The sequence below is a fragment of the Diadema antillarum genome, unplaced genomic scaffold, assembly GCF_040938485.1.
Source record: "Diadema antillarum isolate AM-2024a unplaced genomic scaffold, OU_Dant_1.0 seq00001166_RagTag, whole genome shotgun sequence".
Lineage (NCBI taxonomy): Eukaryota > Metazoa > Echinodermata > Echinoidea > Diadematoida > Diadematidae > Diadema > Diadema antillarum.
This window is the reverse complement of record NW_027271973.1, coordinates 351522-377507: the sequence shown is the minus strand read 5'-3', so window position 1 is coordinate 377507 and position 25986 is coordinate 351522. Positions and strand designations below refer to the sequence as shown.

At 39.5% G+C, this 25986-nt stretch overlaps 1 long non-coding RNA gene across 1 annotated transcript in view; it reads right to left on the bottom strand.

The window, feature by feature from the left end:
• The window catches only part of LOC139744403 (uncharacterized), a 133646-nt gene that overhangs the window by 5343 nt on the left and 102317 nt on the right, over window positions 1-25986 (bottom strand). The window contains exon 4 of the long non-coding RNA XR_011711824.1: window positions 22638-22831. This is a non-coding gene — a long non-coding RNA (uncharacterized lncRNA). The remainder of the gene's footprint in view (window positions 1-22637; window positions 22832-25986) is intronic.

Below are 25986 nucleotides of genomic sequence, written 5' to 3'. Positions count from 1 at the left end.
CTCCTCATATTCCTCCACCATGTACATGCACGCTGCGTCATTACCTTCGACCATATCGCTTCCCTACTTGAAGAACAGAGAGACCAAGAAAAAAAAAATCCTACATTTAAAAATCCCAAGGCACTCCCCCCAGCATCTTCCCCCCTTCACCCCCTCCTTGGAAGTTTGACTGAACTCACAGTGCATAACAATGAATAATGCTGAACTGAAGGCATCTTTCGGTGAATAAAAAAAAAGCGTTTTATCTCGCTTGGCCAACACATACGCATGCCTCCACTCCTGGTGGCTGAGATGTCAGCTCAAACCATGCTAATATTTGCTCACACATGTGTTTCACGTTGTTTGAAGAGGGATGCTGCTTGTCTCTATTTGGACGCTCCATCGAAATCACGCCACCCGGAGGTGGGGGGAGAGCCAGACGCAGAGGAGTGAGGGAGAGAGAGAGTGTGTGAGAGTGAGAGAGTGTGTGTGTGTGTGAGTGTGTGTGTGTGAGGGAGAGGAGAGAGAGAGACACACACACACACACACGGAGGTACATAGTGTCTCGAGAAATACTTCTACATTCTAGAGTATAAAGAACAACTCTTGACAGTTCTCATCAGGTGATTTCAGATCTGTATAATCCATCCTCTTTTATATATATATATTTTTTGTTATTTTTATTCTTTTTTTAAACATGAATAGTCTAATTTCTTTTTGTTTCGGCTCTGTCTATTCACATGATTTGAACACCAGTGACATATGTTATACTATTCTTCTGATAGAAAACAAAACTTTCTATTCCACTCTCCAACTGTGCCTTTTCCATCAGGCAGCCTTTCTTGGGTGAGGACACACAGGAGGACTGTCAGAGGATAAAACCTGATGAAGGTTCAATGAACACATAAACACTTTCTCCTTCCACCAAGACAAGTGCACCTAAATCAGAACAGGTTCTGAGAAAAACTACATACTTTCATAGCAGGAAAAACATATATTGGAGACACAAATATTATCCACAAGAGAGACACTACAGTAGACTCATATATTTATGCTGCCGTAAAATAACTTGACATTTATTACGCAGTACTGAAAATCCCCGGTGAGCAAATTTGATACTTTAAATCATTGTTTAAATAATCACACAAACATGCACGACCAAACTTTTATTCTTACACCCTCAATCTTCCTAAAATAAATAAATTCAACTGGCTATCAGAATCAGTATATTACATGGCAATTTTCTGACGTCATTGACAATTCCTTGGGTGCGTTAATAAACTCTTGGCAAATCCTCCATCATTCTACAGATTTTAATCTCAAGGGGATGGTTGTTGTTAGAAAGGGATGCATCAAATCTATACCTGATTGCATTTTCTATTAGCCACGAGATATTCTTTAACCTTCTGTGCTACTTCCGATGAAAGCTTTGAACATCTCGCAGCCACACATAACATACAAATGAACCTGAGTAGCTATGTCATTGTTAGCTAGTTATGATGAAATTTATGCTGTGATAAACCTACCACACAAGTAACAACTTGTACCAAGCATTCCCCCACCCCCTTCTGTTGAGCTCCTTACCAAGTTTGGCACACAAAATATCTACCTCAATATTTCTCACATCAATTAAAGCCCAACATCCTTTGACTCCAACATTTGAATTGAAGGGAGTGCAGGCCAAGGGCTATGGAAGATGTTCAAACATTGAACAGATTTATGAATACTAAACTGCGATATATTCCTTTGATGAATCCTTTACTCATTTACATCACTGAAATCTTCTTCAAAGTCCTTCCAATCAACATCCATCTCTCATTACCATCCTCATTCATGTCCACTGTCCACCACCTCCTTCTCTTACTTATCTGTTCCTTTTCTCCTCTTCCTTTTTTCCCCCTTTGTTCCCTCCTCTACTTAATCTTCCTTCTTTCTTCCTCTCCCTGTTTTTTCTCCTGCAATTACTTCATCCACTCCCCATTCTTCCTTTCACCCTCTTCCTCATCTTTCTCCTCTTCATCCGACTCTGCTTCAATATTGATTAGGCTAGCCGGGTCACAGCCATGCCGGCATTGGAGGGTGTTCTAGCGTCACGGTTTGATTGTAGTTTTTGGCATGACGGCGCCTGCACATTCAGCTTGCCACAGGTTCAGAACTCCCATCGATACAGAGGGGAGGAAATAAGTTCATGTATATTTCACACTGGCTATTCTTCAGCCACCCCCCCCCCCATCCCATTTATGAGAAGTTTTTGTGACCAGGCATGCTAAAAAGTCTTCCGAAACGACTTCCTCGCCTCAAGACGCCGAACAGTGACCAGACCCTGGACGGTGGCTCGTGGGAAGGCTGTCCATATCTCCAAGCCTACTGTCAGTCAACAATCTCAATCAATAAATACCAGATTGAATGTGACTGAGAGCATCAATGAGGCCGGTGAATACACGTGCATGGACATGTTCTGGGAGGACTTCTGGCCAGATACCTCGTCTCCCTATCCCCTCGATGAATCCAAAAAGACTCACGTTTCGAAGACAGTACGACCTCTTCTCCTTCCCTCCCTCCACCTCTACCATCCTTCTCCCTCCCTCCTCCACTCCTCCATCGGTCCTTCTGTTTTTTTTTTTACCTTCTCTATCAGAAAACTGATATACTTGTTTTACTGAAGTAACAGTTAAAGGGATGTATAGTTTGGGTTAAGATGGGGCTTAGGGTTTCCAACTTTTTTTGTGAGATGGTGAGAAACATCTCATGAGATATGAAAGAGCATACAATTATAAGAGGGATTCAAAGTTTATTAGATGAAAACTGATTCTGAAATGGCTGAGATATCCATAAAAGAAAAGAAAAAGAGGTCCGAATAAAAAGTGAGACCCACCTTTTATTTGGACCACTTTGTTTTATTTTATTTTTGGATATCTCACCCACTTCAGTGATGATTTTCATCAAATAAACTTCGAATCTCCAATCTCAACCAAAAGTGTACTATCCCTTTAACCATATCTTGCACACTGCATGATTATTTCACTTACTTCTCCAGACAGTGAGAAGTTCTGGACTCAAGGCTCTTATCGTGACTTCTCTGTCTTGTCTAATTTTGTCTTTATTTCTTTTACTTCTCTGTACAAGCTGTTTGCTTGCAGTCTTTGTCATATTTCTCGTCCTCTTTCTTTCTTTGCCTGTCTACCTATTTCTCTCTCTCAGTTTGCAACACGTACCTATTATAACTTTGACTTTCCCTCTAAATAATTTTCTCACAATCTTTCCGTTTTCTTTCCTCTTGCTGAGAGCACCAGTTCTTGACCTCTCTTTCTTCTCCTATCACTCCATCCTTTTCTCTCTTCTACCACCCATGTCTGTAGAGTTATTCTCTAAAACGAGAGACAGGTGAGAAAAGACCTACATTAATCCCTTAACTCTGAACTCCAGTCAGCCTCCTTTATCCCCTTGCAATTCAGAAAGATAACAAAAAAGTTGTTTAAAAAGAAAAGAAAAACAAGACCTCTCCAAGGCTATGTTCAGCTAAATCCCTGCTCTCTGATGTTCCTGGCATTCCCTGAAATATTAAAAGCACGAAAATTCACCTGCATCCAATAACTCTTCCCACATGACCTCTGAGCTTGACCCACGGGGATGAGAGCAGCTGGGGTTGCCTTGGTGGTGGATAAATGAAACAGGTTGAATTCCCCTGGTGGATTAGCCACTTGCCCTTACGAGTTCAAGGTTTCCCTTGAGGAACTTGAATCCCGTACCAAATGTTGGCCTTTTCCGCAACCTTTACATCTCTAGTATGTAGGAAGGAAAGAAAGGCATCGGTATCGTGAAGATGAATCGTTAACCAACAGAGGTGGTCCGAGACCATCCAGGGAACAATCCATATTGCACAAGGCCTTGCATATTTGAACCCTTTTCTCAAGACGGAAAACAGGTCGAGCCTGCACAGTTGATCTAAAGCATCACTTCCAAGACTTTTTTACTCTCTCCCTCTTCACAAACACTCTTTTAAATGGTATCTATCAAATTCCATTCAAATAACACAAGGACAGTACACTCAACTGGTATTGATGTAAAAGACAATAACATATTTACATCATTAGGACAATATCAACAAAAATATTTCCTTCTTGTGCACTTTTTTTTATACGGCAGAAGTTGAAAGTTGACAGTTGAGAATAACAATACCAAGCATCTCATTTGTTGAAACAAAAATGCAATTGCACAGCAAAATGGAATGGAATTGCATTACATATAGACCGAACTAGCCAAATCCCCCCCCCCCCCCAATCTCCGAACAATTTTACTAGGAAAATTGAAGCCTACAATTTCTTGCATAGGTACACTTTGTATAAATCTCATTCTCTGACAACATCTGAACATTCATCCAGTTTTAGTTCAGAAATGTACATACCTGCACCCCATCCCTTTTCCAATGTCTGTAGCATCTTTACGGTATCGCTAAATTTAACTCTGCACTTGGAAAGCTTAATCACTACCCCTGAGGCCCACTTACGAATAGTCAAGCTGGCATCAATTCCACCATTGAGTTTCAAAAACCAAATCCCTGGGGTAAACACATTCATCAACAACATAAACCTTGCATTTTCATTAGAGACAGGTTCCATTGTTTATGGACCCATCACAACCTTTTCCACCCATTTTCATGTAGAACTTTTCTCCCCTGAAAGCTTATCAATCACTACTCACTAAATTGGCATCTCTGGCAGACTGTTAGGTCAGAGGTCAAAAGTTGTCAGCCAAGCTGAAGAGAGTTCGCCATCAAGGGGTCAAAAGGGTTTGGGGTCTTGAGTACACATTACAAAAGGCGCACACCATGTCACCACATCCTTCTCCAATGATTGCACGATAACCTCCATACCTATCTGCTCCTCAAAGTTTCTCACCAACAGACCATGGATTCACTAAATCCCTTTTAACCCGTTGAGGGCGGGCTGATTTTGCTACAATGCTCATTTCCCATAGACACCTGCCTGAGTACTCTCGGGACTACCACTGTAGTCTTCAACTGGTTAAGATCGGCTATGTTCATAATAATATGAGAATCTTGTGGCTATGAGTTAATATAAATACTAACTTCCCACACATCATATTTATCCTGTCACACGGGATACGATGACTGAGCAATAGATTCCAATCTTCATATCAATGCGTATTCAATATTATTACAAAACAAAAACAACTTGGGCATTAAATCCCTACTGTTGTGTAACTGGCAATGTGAATATTAATGTTTATTCCTAATGCTACACACTGACAAAAAATGGATATATGCCATAGCATCAGCAGTAGGCCTTCAAGTTTTATGGGCAGGTACTTGATTCTTGTTCCAGGCACGCTAATTGAACTCATGGTCACTGGAATTGGCAGCTATACAGGTTAGTGGTGATAAATACAAACTGCAACCTTCTGTTGAAATTTAGACTGCCTCTAATCATTGGCGATGATCAGAGTAGACAATTGCTTACATAAAACAAAACCAAATATAGTTTCCTAACAGTGCATCACCATTAAAATACATACACTCTGTTAGTGCATGAGTGAATGCGTGAGAGTGTATGTGTATGTTTGTTTATATACACCTGTAATTATATGTGTGTGTTTGTATGTCTCTCTATCTGTGTCTTAACAAGGAATGTGAGGTTACAAGCTATTGGTATCTCACAGTTTTATTTGAAAGAAACAGAATGTGAGATTCTTTGAGCATTGCCGTATGCGTTTCACAATACTGCAAACTAATACTAATGGTGTGCTCTAATGTTACACAAGGTGCAAGGCTGAAGAAGCATCCGTCTTTTGTGAATCCCATTCTGACTGTTCAGCTCAAAATCCAATGCAAACACTTCATGCCCAAGCATGTTCGATACACTAATATTAAGGTGTATATATTTCTCTCTCTTTTTTTCAACTGACTGTAATATGTAAACAGTACACTCTCTTCTAAGTGCATAAATTGTGCAACTTTTGGATATAACCCTAATCAAAGGTCTTCAATCTCAACTGATATGTTCATATAACGTGAAATAGGAGGGCGTCTATCACATCCCACAACCCAGAAGCCAAATTTTAGGGTGCCACTAGTGGTTACTTTTCTTCCCGCGCATCTACATTCAAGAAAAGAATGATAGGAATAACTTCCCAAGTTTAGAAAAAGACTAGCATGAGGCGAATAAAGCCTGGGTCCGGGAGGATGCCCCATACCAGGATGACTGGATGTTTGGTTCCAATACCAAGGAGGTTCCTCCAGGAGGACTTTAACCCGTTGAAAACCGATCAAGAGTATACTCGGGCAGGTGTCTATGGGAAACATGTGTACTTAGCAAATTCAGCTCACCTTAATGGGTTAATGGATGCTATCAATTTTGGGCCTGACTTCCAGTAAGAGCTCAAGACTCTAGTGCATCACTGCATCTTTTCACCCTGATAAACCTCAGATGGTGTTCCACTGCATGCAGATGGAGCTATAACTGTATCAATTTGAGAAGTTGCACCACCTCCCAGTCCACAAGTACTCTAATTTTGAAGCTTTACAAAGGGTTGTAGGGTTGTTACTTGTTAAGAAAGCTCCAACTTGACAGAGGAAAGAAAAGTATCAAAATTAGGCAAAGCACTATAAAGTAAACATACATGATCATATAAAGTAAAAATCGTAATATTAATGAAGAGAATGATTTTCACACAGATTGACCAAGATTTCAAAAGTTTATTTCATCCCCACTAAACACATCAAAACTGCATTTTGAATAAAAAAAATCACGTTCTCATTGTCTCAGTAAGATGTGAACTAAGCCAACTTTACCATCAGATGACTATTGCATTGAATCCAAAGGGCCCCATGATAAGAAATAATGCCTTTACAATGAAAACTTTACAGAAATGACAGTGACTAGCAATGACATATCCCTCAGAGTCACTTCCCTGACAGTTGTCATGGTTCCAATTGTCCCTTTGAGAGAAATAATGGTTGAAAACCAGAGGGAGAAAAAAAAAATAAGATGAAGGAACAGTCAGAAGGAGGCTACATAATGGCTTACATGGTGGAGGAGGTTGTTTGGAAGTTGGAGAGGTATCATGACACCAGCGATAATAAGTTGGAGTCAGGGAAGACAATCTTCATTTTGAAGAGGAAGCCATGGGGGGGGGGGGGGGGGGGAGGTGGAGACCAGTAAGGCGATGAAGGGAAGGCGTAGCCAGACAATGGCAAGAAGAAGAACAGACAAGGAAGGAGATCTGCATTTTAATTTCCCCTTGGATGAGCTGGCGTGTAATGTAGATGGGGGGCAAAGGCAGGACCGGAATTTTGAGTGGCACCGCCACTTTGCTGGTGAGGCAGGCACCTGCTTACATGGTGGCTCACGCTGGTATTACAGTTGATATATAATGGGGACACTGAATAATTCAACGGCAAGAGGAATCATCACTAGCAAACACAGCCATTCTACTCTTTTCGTTCCTGAAGAATTGAGGAGGATGCACCCAAGCTCACTCGTTGTAACATCGGATGCATCACCCACCGGCTCCCCGGCATGCATTAGGATCCGTCTAAAAACAGACAGCCCCTTTTGCAACCATCTTGCTGGCTACAAGGTACTGTAAATCATGGCAGTGATGGCGGAGACAGCAAGACAACCATACGGATAAAACTGGTGGCAAGGAGGATCACAACGAAAGAAGCCACTCTGATGGTGGTTACAAAGATTGCAGTTGATGATTGACATAATGATAATGATGATGATAATAATGATACCAATGATGATACCATTTAGATGATGATGATAATGACAATACTGATGATGATGATAATAGTGATGATAAATAATTATGCTGATGACCACACTGATATATATGATGATGATGATGATGATGACTGACGATGATAACAATGATGATGGTGACAACATGAAATGACTTTTGTAGAAGAGAAAATGGTTTGTATGTCTTTTCGTACTCATAGTATGCTTTCTTCTCCCCTCCTCAATAGTAATAATTGAGCATCGAAATCAGCTTTTGAGAAAAGCTTGTAAATTTTGCAACATGCACCTTTTGCATCTAGCTGCCTCCGTATCTAAGATATGAAGAGACCATGAGGACAGATTTCAAACATGAATGTGACGCACACTTTCTCCTCTTGCAGAGTCATCCTTAACACAAGCAAGTCCTGGAGACAAAACAGTGACATGTTTATTTAATCCACCCTTTGATTTATGATCTGGATGTTTTTCCTCCATCTCTTTATCACCCTTGTGAGCCATCCACCTAAACCATATCCAAAGTCTAACTCCTCTCCTAGTAGGTGAATTTCCATTTTCGCTAGAGGTACTGTGCCCTGTCTAGAGACAGCGAACCTGAGGATAAAGCAGCTATTGCTGATTGACAGGGTCATAGGGTTACACCCGAGTACCAGAGTTTTCTCAAGAAGATACCAGGGAGATATGATACAAACAACCTCATCATACGGAAGGCGGATTCTTCAATGCAGAGTATTTTACATCATTTTAAATTCCTTTTAAGTATCATTTCCTTGCACATCAAGTTTCATATGAAGTCTTCAAAACAATATGACAACAACACCCTTGAAATCTTACTGATATTTACCCACAGGTAATGCTTGATGTATCTATAATGCACAATGTCTTTTTCTTTGTCAGGAAAAATCAGACAAACAAACATTGCTAAAACTACAAGGTCATTGCGTTATAAATGCAAAAAAAATTCACAAATTCTTTTCTCTATTACTTCTGTAATGACAGACTTTGTCATCTGATATTAAGATATGCTAATCATTTGTTACAGCATTATCAGATATTAGTGGAAAGTTTTCCAAAGATGAAAACAACAACAGGAATGTGTTGGCATCTCTGTCCACTTGAAGTTATTGATGCTTAAGGGTTAAGAACTATTATTGTCAAGTGTACAAGCAAACTGTTAAAAAAAATGCTGAGGAACCAGTGCCAAAGATATAGAAGATGGCTGTATGGACATTTGCAGAGCAACTGCTTTGACTTTATGATATTCTGTATTAAAAAAAAATACTGACAGCAACAAAGTCAACACATTTTTACAGTAAAAATATGAGTTTTAGAATCATTTTTCCTCTGTATGTGGTTGTATGGCCTGTCTTTCTATTCTATATCAAATGCTGAGACGTCGTTTTGAATGGCCTCTTGAAACTATGAAAGGTTTGTAAAAATTGCTTTTGTACAAATCAGGCTGGTCAATACACTTGCCAAGGACAGCTGAAAAGAAATCGGTCACACACTGATATTACATTTCCTGTGTTCTGATATTTCTCTTCAATTTTCCTCGGCCTCCCTCAAAGACTCGTGGATTTGGTGAAGGTGGAAACTAAAGAATGAATCTAACATTGCCCTTGACACAGTAGTAGAATCTACCCACAGAGATTACCATAGCTACTAGATACCACAGCATCAACTCTTTTTTCCTCCTTTTTTTCCCCTTTTCCTATAATAAAGTCCCCAGGTTGCTCATACTTCTTCACCTCCCGTTGGAAGTTACCCTGCCTTTCGCCTCATTCTCATTTTTCATCATTTTTATGAAAATTTCATTACGTTGTTATCATTAGTCTCCGTCTTGAATCTTTTCTCCAAACTGCATCAGCGTCATCCACCCCACCCCCCATCCCACTCTCTAATTAGATTCGCTACATTTGCCTTTCCTCCTAAACACCAGGTATATCACAAAAAAGGGGGGAAAAACTGAGACACAGACACTGGCTAAATCAAGTTACGCTCATCTCAAATTGAGTTTGCTACTGTAGCATCATACTATGTGCAGGTGGAAACAGAAGCCCGAAAATCTCCCTTCAATGTGGAGATGACACCAGCGGAAGTCTTGATGCACACATAAAGTATGCATCAACTTCAACATTAACATATTGCAGTTCAAGTACACGATACAGGTGCATTGTTATTAATGTTTACCCAACACGGTAAACAGCTCACTGTTTGACGAATATAATTGTGAGGTGATTCTTAGGAAACTCACAGAGCAAATATAGATATTCATTAAGATAAAGCTCATACTGAATTAGCAGGTCTGTCAGGATGCACCTTGTCATAAATCATGTAGCTTTATTATGTCAGAGGTTGATCATTCATCAATTAGCTTTCAAGAGCAGAGTCTGGTTATCATATCCCTACTTTTAAGTAGCATCCCTCCTAAGCATTATCATCACCAAAATAATAATAAGTACACGCTGTTGGTAGAATATGACTGATGTATATTTTGCTGCACCAGATAGTGAATACATACAGTTAGATAAATTCTGAAGTCTTTAGAGTACAAATGCTCATTTTAAGAAAAATACGGACACAAAGAAAAAGAAATCATACAAAATACTGCAGCTCTGTCTGCCTTAAGCCTTTGTTAATATTTGACTCTCCTCTAAATGCGCGACAAAAATATCTTGTTTTTTTGGCTTTCCTAAGTATGTGTTCCATGGTTGCAGCCTAACTCATCGAGGGCACCTCAGAAGCTGCACTCTCTATCTCTACATCCTCTCAAAGCCAATAAGACATACTCTGTGAGTCATCCAACCAGATATCATATCAATTTACTTCTCTTCATGCAAATGTAGGCACAAGTGGGTTTGCATAATTGCCTTCTCATATAAGCCATACTTGCCAATCTCTGTAATAGAACAGAGGTAACGGAATTTTCCAGTCGGATAGGATTATCTGCACTGGAAGTAAAATCAAATAAAGAGTAGAAATGCTAGAGAAGCATTTTACAGAATTTTGCAGAATTTTGACTGGTGAGCAACCTGTCTAGAACTAAGATCCTGCAGTTGAAATGCATGCAGGCAAGATTTGTTGTTTGCAGTTTTGACTTGTGAACAATTAAACAAAACAAAACAAAAATCCAAAACAGAGTATGCATTTAGAATATTCAAATACCAGTAGAACAGATTTGAAACCAGTATTCTTTCATTAATCAAGATTTAGGTATACTTTACATAAGAGATAAAACATTGGTGATACCATTTTCAGAAACATGATTAAGTACAAAATAAAACCCTCTCCAAAGTCCAATCCTCTTCACAAATACCACTATTTTACCCCTAAACCAATCTTCTTCTTATCGTATGACATATATGCGCACTTATGTAGAGTGGTCCACCCCTAAACCAACAATATGGCCTAATAAAACATGCTGATGCGTAATGAATATTCAATCATGTGTGAAGTAGTCCTTCATCGTAACGAGTTAGATATGCAATTAGATCATGACATCAATGAGGATGGTTATCACTGAGTTTTTTGGGATTTTTTTCATAACCTGGATATTTCAGATTAAAAACAAAATACAGCAAATCCTTCACTGGGAGATGGACGAAAATTGCTCTTGTCAATATACCATGATTCTAGTTCATCTGCTCTCTAGAAATCCATCGGCCGTTAAGAGCTAATAATCAATGGAGTTTACACCTTCCGGATTGGAGCTGGTGATATAGCTAAAAATATAAAAAAAATACCCACTAAATCCAGGCAGCAACACTTCAAAGTCATTAGTGCTAATTGCTGTTAGGGGATTTGATGCCTACCCTTCATGTCAATTGCCCAGAAATATCCTCAGCGTTCATTATAGGGCCCTCATTCCACAGCCAGAATGGCTTTCTGCCACAGTCAGCACAACGGTCTGTTCATTTCATACAATGACTCTCGATACAGACAAACACACACACACACACACACAAAAGTGTGCTGAGGCATTTTAGATTTTTACTTCAGTAAGCTGCAATTCCATAGAAAGAGCTTAGGGCTTGCAGAGGTAATGGACCACAGTGGAGTTGGGTAAGAGCATTAATCAACTCACATGAAATGAACCAAACTTTGATTTAGATGTAGAAACATAGTGAAATGATTGTTGGAATGATGCTTATATTTCTTTGAAGAGTACAAGAATTTACATACACAATGACAACATGTTTTTCCATTGAAGAACTTTTGGTCAAACATGGGGTAAACTTTAATAATTCTATTCAAAGGCAAGAATGACATTAGTAATCATGGCTCTTATAAAGCATTTTTTGATTATCTTTTCTTTATACATTCATTTAAGGCTTGAGATTATCTTTGAAACTAATGTGAAAACCAAAGATTTTAACGTCTTTAAGTGCTAAGATTCTTATTGCTCATAACGATAAGCTGGAAATATTAAATTCTGGTTTCTGTGCCATTTTGTTACCAAGTAACATTTCTGCCATAGGAAACAAGAGATAACCTAACTTTAATCTCAATCTTAATTGATGCATGATACATTTTCTTCATTTGGTGAGATGTTACTTTATCATTTTACATTCTAGTGCACATCATTCTAAAACAAAATAATTTCAAGAACAACCCAATTCCACTGAAGATATTTAAAGATTTTTTTTTATTACAAACCTATCAATTGAGCAAAAAAAAAAACTTAAACAAAGAAGCTAATGGAATGCCAATGACCTCAGACTTAAAATCTTGAAAAGATTACTTTCAATGAATATTATAAGAGAGTGCACCACACTCAGTTATGAATTCCAAATTGTGAAAATGATAATACTAATGAATATTGCAGAAAGTCTTAAAGTGTTTTCAAACGTGAAATGAAGAAACATTATTAGAAAATAATCAAGTATGCCTGTAACACCAATTAGCTTCAGTAATAATAGGCTCATTGTCTCCATTGTTTTTGCAAGACAACACTATGACAAGACTTTGTGACTGTCACTATAATTATCTCTAACGAGCCATTCATGAGTACATGTCTTGCCAGAAATAACTCTTCTGCAATATTAAAGCATTCACCTGATGATGATAATAACATACATCATTCATTTTTCTCAAACTTCCCGTGGAGGTACTAGCAGAATTAATATTATCGCATGTGCATTATCCCAATGTATGTTACCACCGATGTGCATTACTGCTGATGTGTATTACCACTGATGTGTTTTATCTACAAATGTTTATAATTTTAGATTTTCTCAAGATGAGCATTTCTCTGAGATTCTGTTCAATACATTAAACCAAAATGCCATCATACTATGTTCTTCTTCTTCATCTTATAGAACAAAGACACTCTTTGAAACAAACATGGGGGAAAACCATTAGTTTTAGGTATCAGTACAGGCGTAACAGTTACATAGCTACAAACTTCTTTGGAATGTCACATGACAGCATGACCAATGATGATGAAGATGATGATGAAGATGATGATGAAGATGAAGATGAAGACGATGATGATGAAGATGATGATGAAGATTCAAACAGCAATAATTTTCTATCAATCCTCTTGATTATTTTCCCCTTTGTATCTTGTTACGAAACACATTATTTTGTTGGTGAAAAGTTATGTAGGTCCAGTAAGACTTGACAAATTCCTTATAGAACAAGAGAGAGACACTGGTTATATGCGTTACTGCCTAAGATGCTATGGCTTAAAAAGGGACATTGATACACTCTTATAATCCTTTTGCAAATACAATATTTGAGTGTGGGTACGTAACACTTTGCATTCCTGTGTCTGGTTCACATCATCCCTGCATCACCCTTTTCTACAATTAAATTTCCAGGAAAACTACGAAATTTATAGCATCTTTCAGAGAAAAGAGGTTGACATTGCAAGGGTTATTAAACGGATAGTACAGTATTGGTGGAGATGAGAATTGGGCTTTTAAATTGTTGCGAGATACCAAGAAAACACTTATGATATAGCACAGAGCATACCATTTTAAGAGGAATTCAAAGTTTATTTGATGAAAATCGGGTGTGGAATAACTGAAACATCCAAAAACAAAGTGAAACAAAGCAATCGTTACAAAGTGTGGGTCCCACACTTTATTAGAATCGCTCTTTTTTGGATATCTCAGCCATTTCAAAACCAATTTTCATCAAATAAACATTGGATTCCTCTTGGAATTACATGCTCTTTCATATTTCATAAGAGATTTCTCATTATCTCACCCGAAAATGTTAAAAACCTGAAGTTAGGTCTCAACCAAAACTATACAAGCCCTTTAAAGGAACAGTAAGGATATTGCGCAAGAAGATCGTCGGTAGAATACTAGATAAGGAATGATAAATGGCGGAGTTAGACATCTTCACAGTCTATACATCACTCATCAGTAAGTCATGTGACCAGACTGATCACCACAGCAGATGGATACATCCCATCTCATCGCTTTATCAATACTCTCTTCCCCTCATCCTGCCTCTATCTCTATACATCCCAATATTAATCTTCGATTATTATTATGTGTGTCTCTGGTGTGGAAGTGTCTATCTTTCCAACCACAACAAAATTTGTTGCATATGCAGGACGTGCAAGTAAACTTCAAGACATGTGTATCGACTTTGTGTGGAATTGCATTGAATTCTGACACAATAATATCAATAAATGTGATCGATAGATATAACCTAGATAAGAACCGGAAACCACAATTCTGTAGTCTTATGTCATATCTTTTTCCATAATTAGTTAACATTCATGTCATATGGTAGAATGAAAACTCTGCTTTTCACTTGAGCCCTGTTTCCGTGATACGTCAATATTTCAGTCGCAGAATTACCAACAGCCTATAAAAGATGTGTCTCTTTCTCCACTGATCCTTACATTGGCAACACATTTCTGAAGATTTGAGTGAATGCTTCTGTCAGAAATTGGCACATTTTAATATTTTTTTATTTTGTGCAGATTAATGAATTTTAACAAATTGCTTCCAATCATTCTCAAATATAAGACATGGCATAAATTCAAAGTTGCCAATTTACTACAGACAGGATGATAGTTTTTACAGCAAAATTCCTCCAAGACTTGATGAGTGAATGTACAGTATCATCTTTACAGCTAAAGGTCATGTGCCTATCAACACTAGAATACATGCATTGGAGTCTGGTGGGCCTCTTTTAACAATCGACTTGCACAACATCTCTATTCCTTCACTTAGTTTTGTTTTCCTTCATTTAATTTTGTTTTCCATCCTGGGAGTGACGAGCACTATATAAGCCCTGGAATGCTGGCCTCACACCTGGCCACATTCAGGCCCATTACGTGAGGCTCCTTCGCTTGACATTTCTCCCTGACCACCACAGTCAGGTCGAGTTAGTTTTCATTTCGGAAACATTCAACATGATCTTCGTCCATCAGCTCCTCCCACCATTTCTTAACCTCCTCCTCCTCAACCACCTCCTCCTCAACCACCTCCTCCTTAAATGCACATAAATCCAGTAGCTCTGGTTAATACTGTTTGCAGCCTGCCATACCTATCCATGTTTCACTCTTGTTATTGAGATATTCAGCATATAGATGCATTAATCCACCATCACACAGAAATTGAGTCACACAGCGACTGAAACAAACGATGCTAAACCTGTTGTAAATTGGATTCAGTTTTTGAGTCACAAGTATGTACCCGAGTTCCACGGTCTCTAAAAGAATTTGATATCCAGATGCGCCCCGCACAGATGCCGGAGATGTGAGTGGCCCGAACATTTTGACCTTTTCACAATGCATCAAACACTGACAGATACAATTAGGTTCACTGCTCTCTCTAAGTAGGGGAGCAGCCATTGCAGCTTCAACTTGCATCGTATGCAGAATAGGCAGGTGAGGGTACGCTAATGACTCCCACAGATCAATCGCATCAGCTAAAGAGTCGCAACTTTTGTCAACAACTCCCTCCAAACAGGAAAGAAGAGAAAGACGAGGAATGCCAAACTGATCTCGGCTACGAAAGGGGGCGAGACCCAGCTCTACCCCAATGAGGCAGCCAAGTGGATTGACTGATTCGCTCATTCCATAGATACGGAGTGGGGTGGAAAACTGAAGAATGGAATTAACGACTGTAATTCTTTATAAATTTAGTCTTCATTGCCGATTCGATGAGGGCGATGCCTCCTGTTAGGAAAAAAAACAAAAAAACAAACAAAAACAAAAAGCTAGCTTGCATTGCCCGTTGGTATCTTGCAGCCTGGAAAACCAGCATTCCCAATAGCCGAGGATCGCTTTGGATACCATTATAAATGCCCCACCTCTATGGGATGGGAAAATTTACAAAAATTAAATTGTCAAGAGATTGTCCTTAATCTATATGTTTTGTACCCTTACTGAAAGTAGGCATGAGGGTCAGTGACATTGGTTGATATATATGGGATTATGAAGATTCAAGCAATCTGTCAGGATAAATCAAGAAAAGCTGTACTCATGACTTCACACTCTGACCAGACATTGGAGCAAGAGAGTCAGAAGGACAGTATTTTGCATCTACGCAATTAGATCCTCTAATCTACTCAGCAATACTGCAGGAATCCTTTAAAAAAAAAAACGACGAAAACTTTAGAAAATGCACCCTGGGATGGTCATTGGACTTCTTGCCCAATTACAACAGATTCGTAAATTGCTTCATGCCACAATCTTCGGTTCTTAAGTCCCCGATTCCCCACAGGAGCCATCAGTGTCAACGAGGACGAGACACAATGAGATGTCTGTCACCCAGAATATTCCAAAGGATTCACCCTATAAGAGGAGGAGGACGACGGATGCTGAGGAAGAGAAAGACGGGAGTGAAACATTTTGTGCGAGGTGAGAGCCGGCAATTCCCCCAGTAGTCGTCCATCGCCTAAAATGGCGACGGGGCATAGAGAACGTATTCATTGGCTTCGGACTGGGAGAGTCAGAAAACCCTTTTCTCCCTTCACCCTGAATGGGAGGTTCTTGACTTGCAGACACCCCGGTCAACAATTTCTCAAGCATTTACCATTTCTCAGGAGAGATGTGCAGCATACCAATGCATACAAGGCGTAATAAAAAAGCTCAAATACATTGCTGTGAGCAGGCATTTACATGTCAGTCTTTTTCGTGTGCGTGAGTGTTGGGTTTTTTGTTTTTTTTTTCCTTCACAGGTTTCTCTTGTACAGACATTTGTTTGTTTGTTTGTTTTTTCCAGCTGTATTTTATCTCCTTTTCACCAAAACCAGCTCATAGGCAAAGAAGGTGGCTTTTAAGTTCAAGACATACTCATTTTATAATTTGATGCCCAGGTTTGATCATGGGAGGGATTAAGAGAGTGAATGCTGGACCAAACAGCATCCACAACATTTTCAGTGCATTATGATTTCAGGTTCCTTGAAGTTGAAATAATAATCAAAGCATAAATTTCCCTTGCTCCACATACCAATTTAGTGTATACTCATGCTGGCCATCTAAAATTACTTGATGAGACATTCAACCTTAGAGAAGACCACTTCTCTTAGGTGAAACTGGTGAGATATCACAATGATGAATGGGCACAACTTACAGAAAAAAAAATGACAATTTGAAAGAAAATGCTCTCAGTTTGAATGCCGTGGTATACTTTGATGGGGAACTTCATTGTGATGTCCAAAATCTTGGTACCAATCTTGACATAAGTTGACCTACGATTCCAACTCTATTATGTTCTGTTTATGAATATGATATAAGTCAGATATTTTGACAAACCCTCCACGACAAAGAATTTTGATTTCTTTATCACATCTAAAGACAGGAAGACAAGAAATTGTCATCTGGACAACATATCAAATGACTCCCTGACATTCAATGTATGACATAATTATTCAGATCTATCCAATTTAGCTCAAATTCTGTCCATCTACTGATTTTTTATTTTATTTTACCTGTTTTAATGCAAATAACTTTCTCTATGTGGTAAGAATTCCACTTTGATGGAAAACCAAGCAGGGTGGGAAATGACAAATACTTTAAGAAGATGGCAAAGTTAGATCACGCAAAACAGTTGTTTCATATCCACTGAAGATAGTTAAAATTGCCGATCTTGTATCCTTGGACTTTAAATTTGCAAGATAACCCATCCCAGGACCAGAAATAGTCTGATTGTGTTCATCTGGTTTTATTGATCCAAAAACTGAACTTCATAGGGATCTCAGCACTGTTCACATGTGTGTGATCTTACACAATTGCTCATTCAGTCATATGCCAAAATTCCCTGCAAAACATATTGTTACAATATGAAGAAGGATGCTTTAATATCATTTGCCACAGTCCCTCTTCTCACTTCAACCGCCATCCCATGCCACCACCCTACCCTCCACAAATGTCACACCTCCAAAGTGCCCGTGTACTCTACACGAAGCCAGTGCTAATCAAAACCAACCACTTTTAGATGTCACAGAAAACAACAGACAGGTCAAGGGGAGAAAGAAAACAGGGGTAGGAAGATGGGACAAATCATTTAATACCGGCATGTCAAATTGAATTTGGCAGAATTAAATCGGGGACCTCAAAGGAAAGTGTGAAGGGGTGTATCCTCCTCCTCCTCCCCCTGGGAGACCGGGGAGATATGCTACTACTGTCCCGGTTTGTTTTGTCATGGCACTTTGCACTGTGATACTGACACATACCAGTCAGCGCTACCAACAAAGCCTGTCAGGTCAGCAATCATGTAATGGGGAGGGATGGGGGGTTTTAACACCCCTCCTCCGCTGGACAGGTGATGCTGCCGTCGTCGTGGAGATCAGGGTGGGAGAAGGTGCTGTCATCACCAATCTCTGTCAAATGTGGCCCCATGGCTGATGGATGGCCGGGAGGGGATGGCTCCACATCAAATTGATTTTTGTGACACTTTCTTTTTCCCCACATTATCTTGTGTCCCCCGTCTTCTGAGCAGTGGATGGTGCTGTGGAATTTGGCCGTGGCTTTTGGTAATGAGCTACAGCTTGCTGTGGCCTATTTGCCAAGCTGGGAATGTATAGCTGGAACAAATATTTGAAAGTAGGCAGCTTGCTAGTGGTGAAACCATTAGGCTGATGGCATCAATCATGTGGAACATGAGATTGGTCAGCAGTACTTTCTTCATATAATTCAATCATTAGTCACTTTGCCCACTCTTACCCATGTTATGATCATACGGTAATAAGTCTATCTGCTGATGTCATAAATTCTTTTTCATATCCATTACATAACAGAAGAAAAAAATACTTAGACTTCAATGTCAACCTTCGTTCCAATAGTTCTTATTTAGCCATGTATGGGATTAAGTGCAAAAGTATGAGCAAAGCACACAGTGACAGAGGAATAGCAAACACTTGGCATGCCAACACGGATACACCACATCCAACTGATATGCCTTAAAGCTCCTCAGCTCCTTAGCTTGGACGGTTGACAGATCACACCTGCAATATAAATCTCTATGCTCCCTAAGACGAAGTGCTGCAAAATTCAGTCGTATGATGAGAACTGTCGTATCGATGTCACAAAACAGACAACTCATGTTGTGATGATCTTTGAAAAATATCAAATGTGGACTTTTTTATTTTATTTTATCAAAGTCTAAAAACAACTTCTATGTCAGGATGTGCACACTGTTGAATAAGTTGCTTTCTTTTCATTAATTCCCCCCTAGACAGAAGTACATCAATCCACTGTCTACTACGTAATGTGATGATCATCATAAGTTTTGGCATGCAATTGCTTTTCCATTATGCTTGTTTATGTCATATGTGTGTTGTTCAAACATGCTTTCCACAAAAATACATTTCACTCACACAGTGAGGGGGCCAGATAAGGTACAATGAAGAATAAGTCATTAATATGAAAAACACAACACCATAAACAATCATGGACAGTATTGAAACTTGAGATGAGCAATAAACCACAAAGTAATCCATGTAAGTAATTTTTTTTTTTTTGAGGGGGGGGGAGAGTGGAACTGCAGTGAGTTGATGTTCTTGATTGCACAGAAGGTGAAAGAAATATAACTGTGTACTTTAAAAGGCATTGTTTACCATTTGCAGATGAAACAAAAACCCAGCTTTAGTGCTTCAAAATAGTTCTAAAATGTGTGTTAAGGATAGAAACAACCAGTGTTAAAAAGTAAAATCAGCATAATCGATGTTAAGTATTGTTAAAAATACAAAATGTGAACAATAGTTATAATAAACTGGTTTCTGGACTAAACCGTCTACACTTACGGTTTAATAAGAAAAGAAGTGATATCTCCTATTTTAGGCTTTATTGCAAAATGTTTATATGGTAGGATATTTTGTGATACAACTGACCTACACATATGCATCAAATTATAATTCGAACATTTTTCAAATCACTGCTGCCAAAGGTAAACAGTACCTTTAATACGAATGGTCTCCTTATTTGGATCAACGAAGAAATGATCGTATCTGACAATAACACTTAGCAGTATTTGAAGCAATGGGGAACAGGATGAGGAGAATTATCTACTTAGTCATATGGTATGGCATTCCACAATAAAAAGCAATGGTTATATGGGGGAGGGAAGGAGACTTTCCTTGAGGCGCATTTTTGTTTTTTTTACCCAAAGTAATGCCCGCCCTAGCATCTGAAAACATTTTAGCCAGTGGCAAAGAAGCTGCCATCAAACTTGTTTTCTGTGATGCGTCGTATGGCCCGATGGTGCCCCATTACACGCAGCTGTACACTGCTGGATTAAGATGCCATTCCTGGCGATGCCCACGGCACGACGACTGCATTCTCTCCGCCACAAGCACTTCCTCACGGACACTCCTAGACCAGCAGCGAAGAAGAATTGATGGCTTCAGAGGACTTACAGCATTAGCCTAAAACACCCGCCATGGCCTGACAACAGACGCTCATTACTCCAAACACTTTGTAGAAAATTGGGACGGGATTTCTAGGGCTGCAGTTTGCAGTTTGCATGCTACTAGAGTTCAAAGCACGATTGAGTGGTGTGGCTTCTTTGACGTTCCTCCCTTTTTTCCCTTATTATTTAACATGATTTTCCATCAAGCCATGGATATTTGGTAATTTCTTTATTCATTTGTCTAAGAATGTTAATTTTCCTGTAACAGTGTGATCCTTTCGACTGACTCCAAATGAGATTCGAAGATCATCAGAGACTTCAAATGTTTTATGTTTTCAATTGACAGCGGTTAAGACTTGAAGAACAAATCTCATATTAAAGATAAGTAGTCAAACGCAAGAGTGCTTTTGAGCAATACAGCAAGTGGAAAGCGGAAACCTGCAAGATAGCTTAATGTTGTCAAAACTGCTCATTCAGCACATGAAGCGCTTTCATAAGACACATATTGCATGTGCCGAAATTGGAAATTAAGTGATACACCACTTTCCCTTATCCACAAGACAGCAGTATGGACTCCAAAACTTAAACCTCTCTAGTTTGCTGTTCATGACGAGCAATGCATCTAAACCGTCACAAGCACATTTCTACTGTCCCTTTGCCGATATGTGCATGATTAGACATCTTATATCTTTGAGCCCATCTAGTTGCAATTTTTCTGTCCTTTCGCTTCACTTAAACCTGAAAAAGAAATTCATGTGCTCCGGTATATTGTTCCATGACAAAGAACACGGTGTCTTATATAAAATTGGTGGGTACTCAACTGCACGTGACATCATTTCTCCTGACTTCGATTTGGAAAGTACGCGTTCTTTCTGTAATCAAAATACTTTGGCAATAACAGTAATGAAGTTGCAATAACACTGCTTACTTTCGCCTGGTTGAGGCAACCCATGCGAGTTCAATAAAACTTCCCCGCTATCAGGGGCTAAAATTCAATAAGAGAATCTAAACATGCCTTGTGTTCAAACATATTGGGATGAGATTCATATGCTGCATCATTGCTTCATATCTGGAGGCCCTCAACACTATCCAAACTTTCATCTCATCGTTTTCTGACATAAATGAATATATTTCAACCAGAGGCCTATGCAATATGTCTCTGCAATATTTCATATCAGCCTCCACAATTTTTTTTTTTCATTCCCTTGTTTTCTCCCCTCTCCTCTCCTCAAGTCTTGTGCAAATCAAAGCTGGCAAATTATTCTTATAACCATCCACTGCCTACTCTGGAAAAGAGATTATGATTTATTATGACTAAAGGGGGGGGGGGGACCTTGTGTGAAAAATTAATCCATTAGCGTTATGAACGCGCGATAATCGCTGACAGAGGACAATCTTCAATCGCTGACCTAGATGGAGGTTGTAGGACAGATTAGAGCCTGAATAAAGAAAATCATTGCTTACCTCAGTGCATGCCACTATAGGCTGTCACTTCAGACAGAAATTTTTTTATCCCCCCCCCCTTCTTGCTATCATATACCTATCATCTCTTTTGCCTTGGAAGAAAAATCATCAAAGTGATCATAACCCAGACCAAAGTTGCCCTACGATTTCAAATCCACAGAGATTCTGACCGGCCGTGGAATCCTGGCCAAGATTGGTTCCGTGCATCTCGTTGGCGAGGCGAGGTGTGAGGATAAAGAAGGCTGTTATGCCCAGTGATTATTTACCGTGAAGAGGAGATGAATCTGACTTGGGGGTGGCCACTGGAGACGGGACTGCTCAGACTTTTTAATCCCGTTCCCTCCTCGATTTCCCTCACTTCATTTAGCAGGGGTCTCCGCAAAGTCTGCCAGAGCCAGCCGCCATCGTCGTCTTCTTCTCCCCCACAAAACATGGCCAGCATCCCAGCCCTGTTTATCCTAGCAACATTAGGAGCAGCTAAGTTCATCAACAGAATGCAATTATAAATGATGCTGATCAGATTATATAGTATGGTGAAAAACAGAGTGGATGGTTGGGGAGGGGGCTGGGGGAAGGGGGGCAGAGTTAACACACACACATGGACACTTACCTGAATTGCTTGCTGGTACGGGGAATGGGAACTCTCAAGAGACTTGGTTTAATCTGGCGTTTTCTTCTGAACCAACTTCTGATGCCTACGGCTGGCTGACAATTCTGGAAGGCAGTTGGGATCAAAGACTCGGTGTCTGCCGTCGCTCCTTTTTCAAGGCACTCGTACTGTGATCAGGCATGAGATGCTAGTACCTGTGAGTGGGGAGAGAGGGGGAAAAATGGTGAATGAGCGATGCTTGCGTATCGAACGAAATTGAACTCTCTACTAACATGCACGGGTATTTGGAATCTACTCGGGAAGCACAGTCGCTGTTCAAATATTGCCTAAAGCAACCGAAGCAAATGGCAGGGTCGGCACTACCAGCATTTCCTACATCTATTATGCAACTCGCTCTACTACAGACTGTATGGTAGGAGCACTGAAGGATTAAGTCACATGACCGGCAGCATTATGGAGATTTCCAGAGATCGAGGGCACCAAGTAACTGCGTTCAACAGTACTCAATACATAATTACCCTTATCAAGCACCGGAATCGAGCTAGAGAAGAGACAGATAGCCACCTACTCAAAACAAGTAAGCCACTGACTATGTCAACACTCGCCTGGTAGGTTGCCATGGCAATAGAAAATGATGCGTGCAATTTGAATAAACCACTTCATTGGATCTTCAGTACCGCAATCTGCTGGACAAAATGTACCAGTACTGGGGTAATGGCACAAAACGAACAAACAAACATAACAGGCATGTCACAAAGCGGTCGTTGAAATCAAAAGGCAAGTCATGGAACTACCTCAGAAACTTATTTAAGTTATGAAAAGACTTAGCAAATCTTCAGTGAGAACATTACTGGATGACACAATTCATATGAACAGGAGTTCATGAGAGACTCTGCAATCAAAATTAACAAGGACCAAATAAATTCACTGAAACACACCTTAGATAGTGCTGTCATTTCTGAGGAAGTCAGCACAATATCCGTGATCTCGTACCAAGGTATCACACATCTTTGGGTTACCTAACACCCAATGATCACAGACGCACTCATGCATCGTACCTCAACCAGGAACAGGTACATCTCTGTCTCTGTGAGTGAAGCTGTGAAAAGCAGCACAACTATATAAGTACAAGGATAATGTAGACAGACAATGCAAGTGAGCTTTACTTACTAATAGATACACACCTTCTGATTGGACAAACTCTCTTAACCCAACACGCCAGCTGGAGGGTCCACTCATCTACCACCCCCATGTATCTACCTGCAACCAAATCTCATCAAAATTCACTCCTCCCCTTTATCAGAAGTATTTTAAAAGCGAATTCTCTGGTTCTGTGTTTTCAATTGACCTTCCTTTTTAGTTTTGGTTTGGAAGGTGAAATGGCAAGAGGGGGAAAAGTGCATCGCCCTGGCTCCAAATCATCCACAGGGTCAGGCAGATGAAGGGGAGAGATCAGAATGGGGGAGGAGGAGGGGGGGGGGGGATGCTAAAGCCCTGGGCAGGTGCAAAGAGGGGGCATCCTAGCCTACCTTTAATTAAAACAAAACCTGCCATAAATCAATGGCAGGTTGCCTGATGATGATTGAGGTGATGCTCAATTTCATTCCCGCCCCTCTCGCGCAGGGGTGGGAACAGATTACAGATTGGAATTCCTCACGTACTATTTCAGTCCGTACTCTGCGCTAGAACAGACGTGCGCTCAATTTCGCCATGATCCACAAAAAGTACAAACTGTCTCTCGAATAAACAGTTGTGAGACGTAACCTGTGGAACAATACACAGATTAAAAATGGACACCTCATCGTAAAAATCCCTCTGTCTTCAACCAGAGCTTTGGCAAAGTTCATTATCCTTGCGATGAAATATACACATCCTCCACTTCATGTAATTTTCATGGAAATGAATCATTCCGATACTGCAGCCCACCTGATGAGCTAATCAATTAAACTGCTAGGTGTCTTGCAACCTATTCATTGGTTTATACAGCCCTGCTATAAACTGTTCTCTTAAATACCTTTCATTTGAGATGCTCTCTTTATTAGAATAGTCAGAGTCAACTTTATATTCAAACCACCTCCAACTTTGGGCAGTGAAAAAACAGTGTCATTACTACTAGCTTCAATTATTACCTATTTCTCTTTCACTCACTGAAATGAACTTATTGCCAATATCTGACTTTGTTTTTCTTCACTCACACACATTCATGCATGCTCGTCATCAAAACTTGCTGGTCTCAGGAAAGATTTCTTTATATCTACCACAATTCCATTCATGTATATAAAATAAGCAATTCTTGTTAATTTCACCAAGGAGATTCCAAGGATGGAGTTCCCAACTGGCTATTATTATTCAAACAGCTGTCAGCTTTCTATGGATGAACAAAGAATTCTACAGGTGCATTTGCGCCTTTGATGATCGGAGATCAATGCCGCCGTCTTTCTGAGCAATCTGAAGATTTGTAACACTAACATAATATTGGCTATATTTTGCTTGTTTATTAAAGGAAATGAAATTTCACCTAATGAAAAATGATCTTACACAAGAGTTTCCCATCCAGAATGTGTGCAAAAGTGTTAATCTAAGCTGTATGTTGTGAAAGTGTTTGAAACTGTGCCCTTAATGGAAAGCCTATTTCATCATTTTTTCTGATCACTTCCAAAATTTAAAACTAATATGGTACAATCTTCACGTATACTTCCTTATTCATTTAATGTAAAGACATATCAGTACAAGTGATTTTGATTTCTATTTCATCAATCTTTGCACAAGTGTGATTCACGCAGACCACCTACCATTTTTTTTTCTAATGAAAACAAATATTTGAAATGAGCCTGTTTCCATGGCGAAGCCAGTGTAAGATGAAGCTGATCTAGAAAGGAAGAATTACAGAAAACTAATAGCCACACTATTTGCAGACAAAAGCAGATATATATAAATGAAATATATATGAGCTCAAGCAAAATGTCATAGCTTGACTGCTGGAAGTCAATTGTGATGTTGAAGGACACAGCCACCGTCAGGACTCGATATATTACAATCAAAACATGTCATCGTATTTGAATTGTCCACTTAATACCCTCTATGGCAGCATCACATGTCACTCGGGTTGAAGTAATCAAATATAGGACCAACGTCACTTATTACAAACCTCACAGCATTCTCTCTTTATATATATATATCTCCCTCTCTGTCTATCTGTGTATATCTCTCTCACATGCAAGATCACACATTCACACACTTTCTCTTTTGATTACTTGGACCTTGACTTGAGGCTAAGCTTACTCTTTATTGCGTGTGATTACTGATATTTTTTTTCTGAAGGCAGTCATCATTGGAAGCCTCATTAGCA